Genomic DNA, 14,171 nt, shown 5'->3' with positions numbered 1-14,171 from the left:
GCCCGGGCATCTGCACTTGGGCTGGTAAGGTGATGGATTTGTCAGTTTGCCTGGGGTTGTCCCGATTTAAAACTGGAAGTCCCTGGGAACTCCATCAGTTGGAGACAAACTGGGAAGTCTGGTCACCCTAAAGACCCTCTGGGGTAAACAGGACCCACACAAGAGGAAGAGGCAGATGAGTGAAGAGTCTTATCAATGTGATAAGCCCTCTCCCCTCCCCGAGCCCGTCATCTCGTTCTAAGAACCATTGTCAGGCAAAGCATCACCAAAGTAGGCCTCCTTTCTAGGCCTCTCATGTTTCCTATCCTTCTGGCCAGTTCAAAACGTTATTCTTCTTGCTAAAAGTGTCTTAGACATAATATGTTCTTCCCTGTGCCTAACTGACACCATGCCAACCTCTCCCTCCATTCGTGGGAAAGCACACCTTGTACCTCTGTCACCTCTTATCTATTCTGTGCCCACTTTTTCTGAAACAAGTCCCTGTATTCTTTTGTTAAGCTCTGAGGGACTCACCTAAGCTTCCTCGCTCTTCTTGGGCAGCCCTGTCATTACAGGTCTTTGCGCACGTGCTTGGTGGCTTTCTCCAGATGCCTGAATCCCTCCTTCTGAGGTTGTGAGATACATCTAATATTCCTTCCACGGAATGCCCTTCAAGTACTGACACATCTGTGGTGCCTCTCAGGCCCGTCTCTCTCCAGCCCCCAGAGTGTCTCCTCCCATGTTCCTCCACCGTCCCAGCCACGTCCTCCTCACCCATTCCAGGCTCTCAGAGCTCCTTCTAAAGCATCCTCAACCCTGTCTGTCTCACGCTTGGCTGACTAAGTGCAGAATAACAGCAAGAATACCTTCACCTTACATTTTCATAGCACACTAAGATTTATTTCCCTTGTTTTACAAATGAAAAAACGAAGCCCAGTCACCATGGTGGTTAGGCCAGAGCACGGGACACTAGGACTCCAGGCCCTCCACGGCCCTAGACACCGTACGTCCATGTCAAATCTGCCCAAAAAAGCTACTGGGGACTCTGAAAAGGGCCTGAGAAGGCTAGGGAAGACCCACTCTATCAGTGCTCTCCACAAGATGTATCTATGTATTCTGAGCTGAGAGAGTGGTGTAGTATGTATTTTAAAATATTATGATAAAACATCAAAACATTTCTAGGATTTTTTTCTTCAACACAAAAATATGGCGGCAGAGAAAACTTTTAATTTAATATCTCCCTTCCTTTCTGGAGACCTGAGATAGGACCAGAGAGAGGATACCTCAAAACATTTGCAAACGCCTCATATCCCATCTGGACCCAAGATAAACTGAAACAGAGGAAAATATGGGAATAGTTTTTGCTGCTAGAATTCCCTTTGCCTGAAGCTTGTTTCTATGAAGTCTATTTCCAACTTGCTTCCAACTGTTCGATTTAAATTCTATTCTCAGTAGGCTGACCCCAAACCCTGCACTAAGGCAGTGGTCTTCAAATATTCTTGACTGTTTAAATAAAAAAAAAAATTAAATATGCACCATTAGCACAAGCAAATTTTATACACATAAAAATTTGTGTTTTACATAATTTATAAAATGTATAAAATTTTGATCTTATCCATATATATGATAAAAGAAACATCAATGAGAAGCTCTAAGGTTTTCTTTCTATACCCTCATGGCTTGTCTTGTTTACCTCCTGGGGAATACCCACCCTACTCTGAAAACCACACACAATTGTCTTATAAAGTTACAAGACACCAAGTCAAATTTATAACCTAATTTGAAAGCTGTAACTTAAGTCACGAGTGAAATTTAACGCTTGCAAAAACAAATGGGGACCTCGGCTAAGAATTAATTTATTTATAAACCATATCAACAGCTAAGACTTCTTACTCTAAGCTATGCACCTGCTCATACAATTCAATATCACATTTGTATTCCTAAATTTGCTGTTCTTTTAGTATGCCTATTTGAAATTTGGAGTGGTTAAGCTCCTTGTTTAAAATATAAGGTCATTTTCTGTATGAAAGATCACATATCTATCCTTCTACTCTGAATAAAGCATATATACTTCTATGTATATATATACACACACATATATTTAAGATACAGAAATAGATTGTTACTCAAAATAAACAAGGCATGCTATAACACAGTTATATTACTCTTTTTAAAAAATTTAAAAAGTCCAGTCTCCTCACTTATCACCCTCCTTTTATTGACTTAGTTGTGTAAGATGAGACCATTTGTATATTTAATACGATTCCAATCACCAGGAACATCAACCACATAGCTGTGATATTTCTTGATGAATTGACCTAATAACACAGATGTAATCAGATCTCTATCCCAATACTTATTTTTTTCCCTGGAAATGAACAAAAAGGTCAGCTAAGTAAAAGCCCAGTTCCAAATAGAATCGTTTCACTAGGAACTGGGCTGGAGGGTAACACTGATTATGAAGAGATGACATTCGATCTGATGGAGCTGAGTACACATCTTCCGTGATCGTTCAGAATAAAAAATCCAGGAGTGTGTGGGACCACAGAACAGACTGCCCGGGAGAGATTACTTCATTTTCTATGTCTTTTCTTTGCAAAGCAAGTAGTGAAAGAAAAGATTCGTATGGCCAAAGAGGTTGCTACTGAGACAGACCCAGGTCTTGCATTATGTGTAGGCGATGCCCTCACCTGGTTCATTCAGATTTCCTTCCCATATCACCTCTGAGACCTTTCTCCAGGTCTGAAGGACAGTTTAATTCTATTTTTCTAGGCAGACTGCTTTAGTAGTTAGCCAAAGCAGTTCTAAACTTGGATAGTGTATGTAAAGAAATTAAAAATAAATGCCAATTGAAAATACAAGGAGTTCAGGATGAAAGAAACCTACAAGCCTTTGTCTCCATTCATCAGAAGGTCTGCCCCATGGGCCTCCTTGCCACATGCCCGTCACCAGCTGGACCTGAGTAGGGTCGCTGCCTCCAGGTGAGATTTCTCTACAGCATGTCAGCTTCCTCCACGTCCAATGTCACCAGCCCCGCTTCACTTGTTTGAGTCCCCTTACTGTAAGAGGTAGGAGGAGGGATTCCTTGGTTTGGTCCATGGATAGAACCAAGGCATTCTTTCTGTATGATCTCTCATTTCCTGTATTATCAGAGAAGCAACGCTGGGGGTGGGGAGGAGAAAGGAGGCAAAGGGGGAGGAGAGAGACATAAACATGGTCTCAACCTGAGTTCATGTCAACGAATTGGGCTTTACTTTGCCCTTCATCGCCACAGTGGAAGAAAAAAGACAGAAAGCAGAGTGCACTGGTTTTCTGGGGCTGCCAAAACAAAGTACCACAAACTAGGGGCTAAAAAATAGAAATACGGTCTCACAGTTCTGGGGCCCAGAAGCCCGAGACCAGGTGTGGGCAGGGCTGGCTCCTTCTGAGTCTGGGAGTCTGCTCCAGGCCTCTCTCCCAACTCCCCATGTCTTCACATCATCTGATCTCTGTGCATGTCTGTCTCTGGGTCCAAATTTCCCCTTTTTATAAGGACACAGGATTAGGTTAGGGCCACCCCAGTGACCTCATCTTAACTCGATCATTGGCAAAGACCCTGTTTCTAAATAAAGCTGCATTCCAAGGCATTGGGGGTTGGGACTTCAACATATTCTGGGGAGGGGGACACAATTGAACCCATAACCCTGAGTATGCAGCTGTGGGGGCCATTCTCTCCTCTGTCTTTCTTTTGACCAAATTTCTGCAATATTTGCAATAAGAGGTGAAAATGCTCTATGCAGGTCCTAGGAAGGCAAGGCCTGAAACATGTGTCACCCCTGGTCCCCAGGCTGGAAGAGGCCTTTAAACACACACACACACAGACACGCGCGTGCACACACACACACACACACACACACAGTGAATGACTTCACATACTTTATTGCTCAAAGCGCTCACTTTAGGCTTTCCTTTTCTATGCCCTTCCATAAGCCAGTCCCTATTTAGTTCTTTTTGGTGTTTGTTTGCCTTTTTTTAAGTTTATAAAATACATACTCATCATTTGAAATAGACATTCAGAAAATATAAAGGCAATTAAAAAAACCATCTCTAATTATAATTCCTAAAAATAGCACTCTGATCAATTTACTTCCAGTCTATATTTACAAAATTGATATTATATTGTACAAACAGCTTGCGTCACACTATTTTTACTTAATATTATACTTAGGGTGTAACAAGGTTCAAGGAAATAGTGACCCAGTTGGGTATCTTTCTATAACAGTTTATGTGTGAATAGATTTTTCACAATAACAAGTTAATTTCTCAAGGCACATTTTGAACAACACTGCTTGAGGCAAGACAAAAATAAATCCTAAAGTAAACTGATGTTCATAGTGTTTGGAATTCCCGAGGACAAATACATGGAATCCAGCTAGGGAGGGTGACAGTGGCTGCGAGCCGGCGGGGCGCCACTGCACACCAGTGTCCTCCTGGCCTGGTGTGGGGCTGTGGCTTCATTCATTCGTGCTCCAGCCTCCTGTCACAGAAAGGTCATGACATTTGGTAGGTTCATCTCTTTTTTGATGCCTGGTCACCTGACAAACCAGGTTAGCCCCTTGGTGATGCTAGAATATGCTTTTCCTCAGACTAGACCACCTCTTCCTCTTGCCAACATACCACAATTCCTCCTCATTCTGTCACATCTGGCTTGTGACATTGCTTCAGTGGACCATGTCTCCACCCCTTCACAGGGTGGCCTGTCCCTCTCTCTGTGTTCCCTCTGTACCTCCATCCTGGCTTTTATCTCAGTGCTCTACAGTGATTTGTGTCACAGCCTTCTCCATTAGACTGGATCCCTCTGAGGGCAGCCACTGTGTCCCCTTCGTCTCTGAGCTCCGTGTGCTGGCCTAGTGTCCGGCCCTAGGATGAACTCAAATACATGTTTGTTAAAGAATGCTCGCTGAGCAGTGAGAGGCATCCTGCAGGGTCACCTGGGGCTGAGACAGTGAATTAACGTGCTCAGGGTTGATTCCAGCAGATGTTTTATTAACATCAGCCGTGGGTGTTACAATAAAAACTCCTATCACATACTGTATCTGTTTGTTTCAAAATGTACTTGAAAAAATGGATTTTGGGATTTCAACTCTCCTACTTACTGTGTGACCTTAGACAAGTCACAAGACCTCTCTGAACCTCAGTTAACTGATCCACAAAATGGGAGATTGCCTGTCCAGAGTGGTTATGTGCTTAAACAAGGTAAGGGATAAATAAGGCTTAGCATGATGCCTAATGCATAATCAACACAACACATTGTGGTGATTACAACGATTAGAAATGAAAATAGCTACTTACTAGGATTATACTTCTCTTTTCCTTTTTCTATAGCTCTGTGGAATGTCACCTACTACAATTGTTGGTTGGACATGTGGCCTCAGCTCAGGAGGCTGATTCCTCAACCACAAGCCCGTGCTGGGTGTGCCACAGAGAGAAGCTCTGCGCTCAGATTTGCTGGCCCCAATCTCAGCTCCCCTACTTCCTGTGTGACCCCCGGCAAGTCGCTTAACCTCTCTGTGCCTAAGTACTCAAAACAGTGCCCGGAACAGCAAGTGCTCACTAAGTATTAGCTGGCTAAAAGTCTAGACTAAAGTGGTAGAATTAAGAAGCCTGATATCTCTTAGCTTGCACATGCCATGATTCTCTTATTTCTCTCCTATCTGCCATTCTTGAATCATTTAAATTCAGACATTCAAGTTCTTTGACTCTATAAGGAATTTTAAATAAGATCTAACCTAAATCAATTTCTGGATTGCTTCTGCTACATTCCTTTTGGAATGCTGAGTTGCTAACCTGGTATGGCTTTTTGTTTGTTCTTCGTGCTATCCAAAAGGCCTTACTAAGCGCAGAGAAAAGGGAACGAGGTCCATTCTGTCCAAACATGGGACAAAAGAGATGGTTTTGGCCTGTTACTAATGACCAGTATGGCATGTGGCAGCTAGGACTCGTTAAAGAGGCCCTTGTAAGAGATTATTATGGATCTTTAGGAAACCAGATGGCAAGCTTCCTGGGGCAGGACGGGAGCTGCCTTCTCACCACTGTTTCCCGGCACCAACACAGCTCCCAGCACACAGAAGGTGCTCCACACTTGTTGACTAAATCACAAAAAAAAGCTACTTAGGGTAAGATTTCTGTTGCTTGGTTCAGTGTGGCCTTCTCATCTCATGGATCCAGTTATGTATTCTGTTCTCATCATCTGGGGCCTACACAGAAGTTTACTCCTTAGAACTAGAAAATAAGAGGAAGAAGGTGCTCTTTCCTGAAAGCATCCGACTGAGCATCGCTTGCAGAAGCTGTGGAATCTCCCGGGTCAAGCCAGCAAAGTGTGTAGACCCAGGGGAAGCTGGGCTGCATTTGCTTGTTAAAGCCGTGGGGACATGAAGACCAACACGCTTCAGGAGAAGTGACAGGTACCAGCAGGTGACAGAAGCGAGAGCAGGAAAAGGTTGTCCCAACAGAGAGATTCAGGAGCCCCCTGCTCTGTCCAGGGGGCACGGCTTTGCCTTTGGGTTAGAATCTGGGCAGTCCTGAGGAATTCGTCCTGGGTCTTTTAAATCCTTTTCAATTTGACTCTACTCCCCAAAGCCCCCATCGGATCACGTAGCTGTAGTGAAGGAGAGAGTGCCGACTCTAGGTTTTTCTGCTTATGTCAATCTACGGTCAGTTATCTGTACTCGTCTGCGCAGGTGTCACCACCTGGGAACTGTAAGGACGAGTCTGTAGACCTCCACAGAGAAGGCCCAGATTCTGGGCTCTGGCTCCCGGCAGAGGTCCCTGTGGGTCCTGCCCAGCTCCCACATTGCAGCAGGATCAAAGATGGCAGGGTGAAGGCCAGGACTAGGGGCTTTGGGGACAATCTAACGAAGACCTTTTCTGACATCCTAGAGCTCATAACTGCTGTGACAAGTGAAGAGTCAAACCTGCTTGGGACTGAAGAGAGTGAAAACTGAGCTCGGGCTGAACAGAGAAAAAGCAGCCATCCCCCGCCATCCATCAGGCAGGGAAGAGAGACACGGACCCAGCTGGCTGCCCAGTTAACAGGACATATTATTTCTCCCAAGGTTGTGCTGGAAAATGCCACAGCGATCCCTCTTTGATGGATCATTTTCTTCCCAATGACAACCTAGACCTGCCTTGTGTTCTCATTTACAGAGGGGCACCCAATTGTGGCCCTCACCTCATGACGGCACACAGCAACACTTATAATCCCACTTCTCCTAGTTCTGCTCAGAAACAGAAACCTCAGGGAAGCCGGTCCCAGCTTCCTTCAGACCCTCCGCAGCATCCACCAGCTACGCACAGGCTCTGAGAGACGGGTAAATGGAGAGGATTGTTTCTGCAAGGACTGCTCCCAGGCGAGCTGTGCGCCTTTGAAAAATCTCCAGACAAATGGATAAATAAGCAACGGAGGAAGTCTAGGGGAAATCCAGGAATGGATCCTAGGAGACTCCTGTTAGTGTTCACTCCTCTAGAAGTTCCCTTCTCCCTCCCCAGGGAAGGGAACCCCCTCCATCTCCACCTCCCCCTAGGGTGCTCTAGTTCTGTCCCTCTATTCAGGGGGGCTGGCCGGTGTCTGGGGACCAACTCTGGGTGGGTAGGAGTGGTGGTCCACACTCAAGACAACTGATGCTCTGCATCCCTTCCCCTCCCCCTCTCCCCCTCCCACTCCAGGGCTCCTGGTCCCTGTCCCTCTGCCTCCTGACAGCTGCTCATCTCCCAGCCCTTGCCTGCACCTGCCACACCTGCACTAACTGATCTCGAAGAAGGAAACTAACCTATGCCTGAGAATCTGGAGCTCAGATTGGGGATTTTTTTTAAAAATTTTTTTCCTGCTTCAGGATGAGCTGGGGTGGGAGAAGTGTTCTTCAATTTTGAGTGAGACGAAGGAAAGATATGCATAAAAATAGCCAAATTAGCACTTTGGAAGATGGCCTTGTATTAAAGCCTAACCAGCCAAACTGCACCAGGGACAAGCCTGGCATCCAAGAGAATCAGATTGATTGTGTCACCGCAGTAGGGAGTGGGGTGGAGGTGTGCCCCAGAAGACCTGAGGGTCGCCACTTGACAAGAGGGAGCATCTTCAGTGATGTCTGGGGTCCCGCTGGGGCTCCAGGGAAGGCACCTGTCGGTCCATGGCTGGGTCTGTCCACCTTCGGTCTGTCATTGCCAGTAGTGCTGGCCCCTGAAGTGGAACCAGAGTTGGACTGGGGCCAGGGGCAGCCTGGGGGGCAGGCAGCCAGAGCTCCTGCCCTGGGGGGCTCCTGCTAGAGCTGGGCGCCCTTGGGCAGGCACTGGAAAGCTGTCCTTGCAGTAGGCGTGGATGCACTTGGCCACAGGTCGTCGGGTTCGCCACCAGGAATGGGTGCCCTCCTCCCAGGGCAGCGTCCCCAGCTCTTGCTCCCACACAGGCATGGCAGCCTCACCTTCTGGATCCTCCAGTCCCTTCTCCCCTGGTGGCTGCTCCCCTGCTTCTCTCGGGCCTTCTGAAGGGCTTCCCTGTTATCGTCAGCTGTCCCAGACAACCCCTTTCATTAACTCAATGTCAGCTTATTAGGGATATTAATTATACCTGCAGAAACCCCCGTGTGTCAGCCAGACACCAGCGTTTGATTGAAGGACTAGGATAAGGTACGAGCGTGTCCCGGAGCCACTGCCTCCTCAGCGGCCACTCTAAGGGGAAGCAGGTGGACGGGAACCCTGGCCAGCCCCGCTCAGCCTGACTGAGCTGCCAAGGGTCACCAAGCCACCAGCGTTAGTCCCCACCCATTTCTTAGAGAGTCAGGAAGTCTACTGGTGGCTGGACAGCGGCAGAGAGCTAGTGAACTTGGTGTGAATGTTAACACTGGGGTCTTTGGGCCACACAGTCCTGCCACATGGGTGACATCGGAATGAAGGCGCTGGACTCTCACTCACAGCATCATCCTGTTCCTGCCTCTGTCTTCTTCTAGAGGAGACACAATCAGACTGACATCTGTCCTACTCAGAGGAGTTCCTTAGGCATAGCAGGAAATGAGATTATTGTAAGAAAAAAAAAGAGGGGGTGGGCCTGGTGGTGTAGTGGTTAAGTTCATGCGCTCTACTTCGGCGGCCCAGTGTTCACAGGTTCAGATCCTGGGTGTGGACCTACACGTTGCTCATCAAGCCATGCTGTGGCAGTGTCTCACATACAAAATAGAGGAAGACTGGCATGGATGTTAGCTCAGGGACCATCTTCCTCACCAAAAAAAAAAAAAAGTTGGGGGGAATGTTTGTTTTGTTTTATAATTTACTGCATTATTATTTGAAAATGTGCAGGAAGTACTTCAGCAACAAGGAGAAGGAAATTCAAGTTCAGGTCTCACCTAGCAGGTCCTGGCAGCCACCCCTAGAGACAGTGGCAGAAAGGCAAACCCATCTGCCAGTGTCTGCGACTAGAATGGCCCACCCAGGAAGGCACACAACACCAGACAGAAGCTGCAGCATCTCTAATGACATAGCTTCAGAAACCCCGCACTAGCAATGGCCCGTTTCCTGAGTCACGTACCAAAGGTGCTTCTCTTCCCCTCGCTTCATCTTGTTAGGTCTCCAGACCCATCTGGTGATGCCTGGGTCACGAAGAGTGAGCACATGAACAGATTCATCATGGAGGGACCTGCACCCTTGCCCAGAGGAGGGGACAAAATACCCCATCTGACCCCCAACTAGAGGAAGACCTGACTGCTTTCAAAACTCCATGAAAGGCTGCTGGCTGGGTGAAGAATCCACTTTTCCCGGGAGAAGAGAGCTGCCTCCCTCTCTGCGGTTTTCAACTTCAGACATGTGCTGGGAATTAAATGCCTCGGTATCCACCTGCTTCCCCCTGCCTGCATGCACATCCCTAGCTGGGTCTGTTCTGACAAGTTACTGAGCCCTGATCCTCCCTTCCAGAGAGGATCGTAGACCAACTTCTGCCAGGCTCACCACATTGCGGAGCCCCGCTTCTCGGGTCACAGTTCTGAGTGGCTGATCCATCCTGGAGTCCATTGCAAATGTGTATTACTATTGCAGCAGGAAAACGGACACCTGTTTCAAGGTAGGACACACGAGCGGTGCTGTGGGTGATGATACAGAGCTTGCTTCTCTCTTCCTGCTCCACCACTACCTGCTGCAGATAAAGTGGCCTTCCAGTTAGGGGGAGCGGAACGGGCGTGGGGCTGGAAAGACAGGTAAACATCCTCCCAAGTTCAAAACAAAAATTCTAAACCCTTTGTTATAAAAATATTGGAATCTTGCTCAATTCACCCGATCCCCTTATTCAAATGTAGTTTGCTTTTTGAAGTTACCTATCCACGTGGTTAACAGCCACAACGGGAAAAAAAAGATACCCTTGCCCACCTTCCCTAGGCTCCTTCCCTCCACAGACACGAGTTCCAGTTTTCATCCTAAATTTGATGTACTTTAAACAATTCATGAAGCACTTTTGTACATAGCATCTCATTCTGTTTTTTCGACCAGCCATTGAGATCGGTCCTGCTATTCTATGCTGGACTCAGAGGGTTTACATGGCTCGCCCAAGGTGACAGCCTGTAAGCAGGAGGGCAGGATGTTTTATTTTGCATCTTAGCACCACAAATTCTGACTCCCTCTTTGCCACCATGCGGCCTTGCCCATTGGAGGAACTTAGTGGAGCCGTGTATCAGACAGCTGTTGAAAACCATGAGCTGCACGATCCAGAAAAATTAAGTGGCAGGCTCAAACACGCAGACTAGTTCACAGCCACAAGGAATTTGGAAGCAAGGCACCAGGGCTGGGGGACCCGGGTGGTGGCGGGGAGTGGTTCTCCATTTTGTTTTGTGTCACCAGTCCTTTCCAGAACATTAAAGTCATCTGTAGTCCTTCCCACCTTCCCACCCCTTTTTAAAACTGTACCGTTAATAAGTTCTCCTAATCTTTCTCGGTTTTTTTTTTGTTTGTTTGTTTGTTTTTTAAAGATCTTATTTATTTTTTTTTCTCCCCAAAGCCCCAGTAGATAGTTGTATGTCATAGCTGCACATCCTTTTAGTTGCTGTATGTGGGACTCGGCCTCAGGATGGACGGAGAAGTGGTGCCTCGGTGCGCGCCCAGGATCCGAACCCGGGCCACCAGCATCGGAGCGCGCGCACTTAACCACCAAGCCACGGGGCCGGCCCTATTTCTCGGTTTTTTTAAAACCACAGTGTCAGAGGGTGAGAAACAGAAGCCAGCCAGTCTAGGCCACCTTTCACTAGAGATTAAAAGGCACTTCTTGAGCAATGGAAAAGTAATACAATTCTACTCCTTGCCTTGCTTCTTGTAACTTTCTTTCCTCTTCTCACCTTGCAGAAGCTGGCTTCACTCTCCCCCTCCTCATTCTGCCTGCTGAGTCAGCCTGTCTTAGCCTTTCCTGCCCGCAAATCTAGGCAAAAATAAAATAAAACAACCCTCCAAAAACCCGCCATCTAGATCAAATATACTTCCAAATTGTTATTCATGATGTTGGTCCTTGCCATTAGACTCAAGTTCTCGGCTCTGTGCGTCATGCTGGTACATGCCGTCTACACTACATTTTGTCTCTCTTTGTCCTTTACATCAGTGTGGCCTTTTGCGCGTGAGCTTCAACACGCCAGGGCTGGTGACTGCTTTGGGCTTACCTGGTACAACACCAAGCTCTTAGCAAACATTTAAAGAAAAAGGGATGATGGCATAGCTCTATTAGTAAAAAGTAAGCAGAGCAAAGGAGGGGATCCGAGTCTCTAGGAAACAATTTATTCTGCCTTTTTTCTTAAAAAATCAGCAGCAAATGATGAATGCTGCTGATTTTCTAAGCTTTAGAGTGATGCATATGCCAGAAACACAATTAAACCCCATGAACAGTTTTTATCTTAACTCAGAGGGAAGAGAAAGGGAGTGAAAGCAAACGGAAGGGGCTTGACCGTCCCTTACTCCCAGCTGCTGAAGAGCTCGTGAACGGTAGTGTGTGATGATCAATGGCCCAGCAAAGCTTCCCCACCAGTCTGTCTTTCACGTGTCTTTTGTTGTCGTTGTGAAATGCTCAGGGTATAAGGAAGTCTGTCAACTATAGAGAGCAAGTGAAAAGAGAGAGAGAAGAGCAGTTTGCTATCTGACACCTGCTGGGAGACCAGGAATGGAGAATCTGGGAAGGGCGTTGGTGAGCCTTCCTAATTTGAACGGACTCTTTACAATGAGATGCCCATAAGCCAAGCCCAGGATGCATCGCCCTTCCTTCTACCACATTCTCTTTCTCCAGGAGCCAGGACTGTTCCTCTAGAAAGAGAAGCCTTCCCTTCTCTCTTCAGATGGCTCTAAAAGGGCTCTACTGCTGCTCAGCCCAAAGTCTATGGGGGCTTTCCTCTGGGGCAATAGGCACAGAGCACTGTGGGATGTACCTGGATGGGATGTACCTGGATGGATGCACTTCTGGGCCCTTCAGTAAAATGAGACCGCCTGCCCTTTATTGCACCCTGTGCAGGGAAATGCCAGTGGTGTTGGATGGTTAATTCTTGGGTTTCATTTGCAATTGTTCTAAATAATTTAATTAATTTGTGATGGATAAAAATCCACCTTGCTTTCTGAATTTGTTACCTATCTTAATTTCCACCAGAAGCAAGTAGGCTAAAGCGTCCTCCAAAGAATATGGATATGATCCTGCCATAACCTTGGTTGTCTTCATTACTTACCAAAAGCAAAATATAGTGCTCTTAGGGACTCCCATTCTGAATCATCTCTCTCAAGTCTTGACTCCAAATGAGAAACCCAACTCTTAACTACTTGTTTGAAATTTGGATGGGGGTTACGACAGTGCAAATATACATGATTTCAAACTGCAAACTGACAGATTTTGGAATCTCCATAGGTGCATGCAAATCATATAAATGCAAGTTTCAATGAACAGTGCAATCAGCATTGCTTTGTTAAATTTAAATTTTGTTTAAATAGACACCTATTGTTAGAGTATAAGAAGATCTTTAAAATTATAAGGTAAATCTCAGACAATTATCTCTCTCCCTTGATTATGCAAACTCTTCTCTCTTCAAACAGCTACAATTCAAGTCCAGCTTCCTACTGCCTCTGCCCTGCTCTGACAAGCTGTCCCCTTTTCTATACCATGGCAGATGCCTAAATACCAGAAACCAATGTCAGAGTAAAATGAATGACAAAGACGTTTGCATTAAGTACTATTGCATTGACCCAATAGGTCATAGACACATGGATAAAAGATTTATTTTTTGCAATTATAACTTGGCTTTATGATCTTATGAACATTTTCAAGACATATTTATGTAAAACACTCTAATAAAAGACACAGTAGGCCTAGCACTCAAACTGTATCAGAATAGTATCAGACATATTTGCGAGTTCTGGGTTGGTGAACGAAATCACGAACTAGGATGTTTCTATCATTTTTTTCTCACACGTTAGTATTTTGAAGTTTAAAAAATAACTGATTGGATCCGTAGTAATCCATCTGGATAACTGTATGCAGCTTGTATTGTTTTGATTCAAATTCTAATTTGATTGCTTCATTTAAAGAGTTTCAGGAAGATATCAATAATTTTGGACTCTTGGCATAATCTAAGGTAGCTGAGATTTTTAAATTGCTTAACATGAAAGAGCTCATATTTTTAAATATATTCACACTCGTATATGTAGCCAGTAATGATACACTGCATTCTCTACTGCTGAGAATAGATATAGATTTAAGGTCAATCAACAACAAAACTCATCTCTAGACATCCCAATATTCTGACTCATCTTTTTCATTTTAATTTTTGAAATTCAGGCCAATAAAATTAGTCATGTTTAAAACAGTCTAGTATAATCAAACACACACATACACACACACACACCTAAAACTAGAGAAATCTGAATAAGGTTGTGGATTGTGTCTGTGTCAATGATCTTGTTGGGATGTTACACTGTAGTTATGCGAGAGGTTACCATTGGGGGAAACTGGCTGAAGTAGATATATGGGGTTGCGCTCTATTATTTCTTACAACTGCATGTGACTCTACAGTTATCTCAAAATAAAAAGTTAAGGAAAAGAAGCAAGGAAGAGAACAATATATTATATTGCCATTTAGTTTTTAAAAGTATGTGGATGTATTACATATCTATACACACACCCAGACTCACCTGCATACATGTACACACATAAGAGCCAT

The 14,171-nt window shown here is 45.5% G+C and overlaps 1 protein-coding gene across 6 annotated transcripts in view; it reads right to left on the bottom strand.

The window, feature by feature from the left end:
• Positions 1-14,171, bottom strand: part of AGPAT4 (1-acylglycerol-3-phosphate O-acyltransferase 4) — a 125,377-nt gene that overhangs the window by 75,128 nt on the left and 36,078 nt on the right. The window lies entirely within an intron of this gene.

Source organism: Diceros bicornis, chromosome 39 (assembly GCF_020826845.1).
Source record: "Diceros bicornis minor isolate mBicDic1 chromosome 39, mDicBic1.mat.cur, whole genome shotgun sequence".
Classification (NCBI taxonomy): Eukaryota; Metazoa; Chordata; class Mammalia; order Perissodactyla; family Rhinocerotidae; genus Diceros; species Diceros bicornis.
Note: the sequence above shows the minus strand (reverse complement) of the source record. Positions and strands in the feature narration are given on the sequence as shown.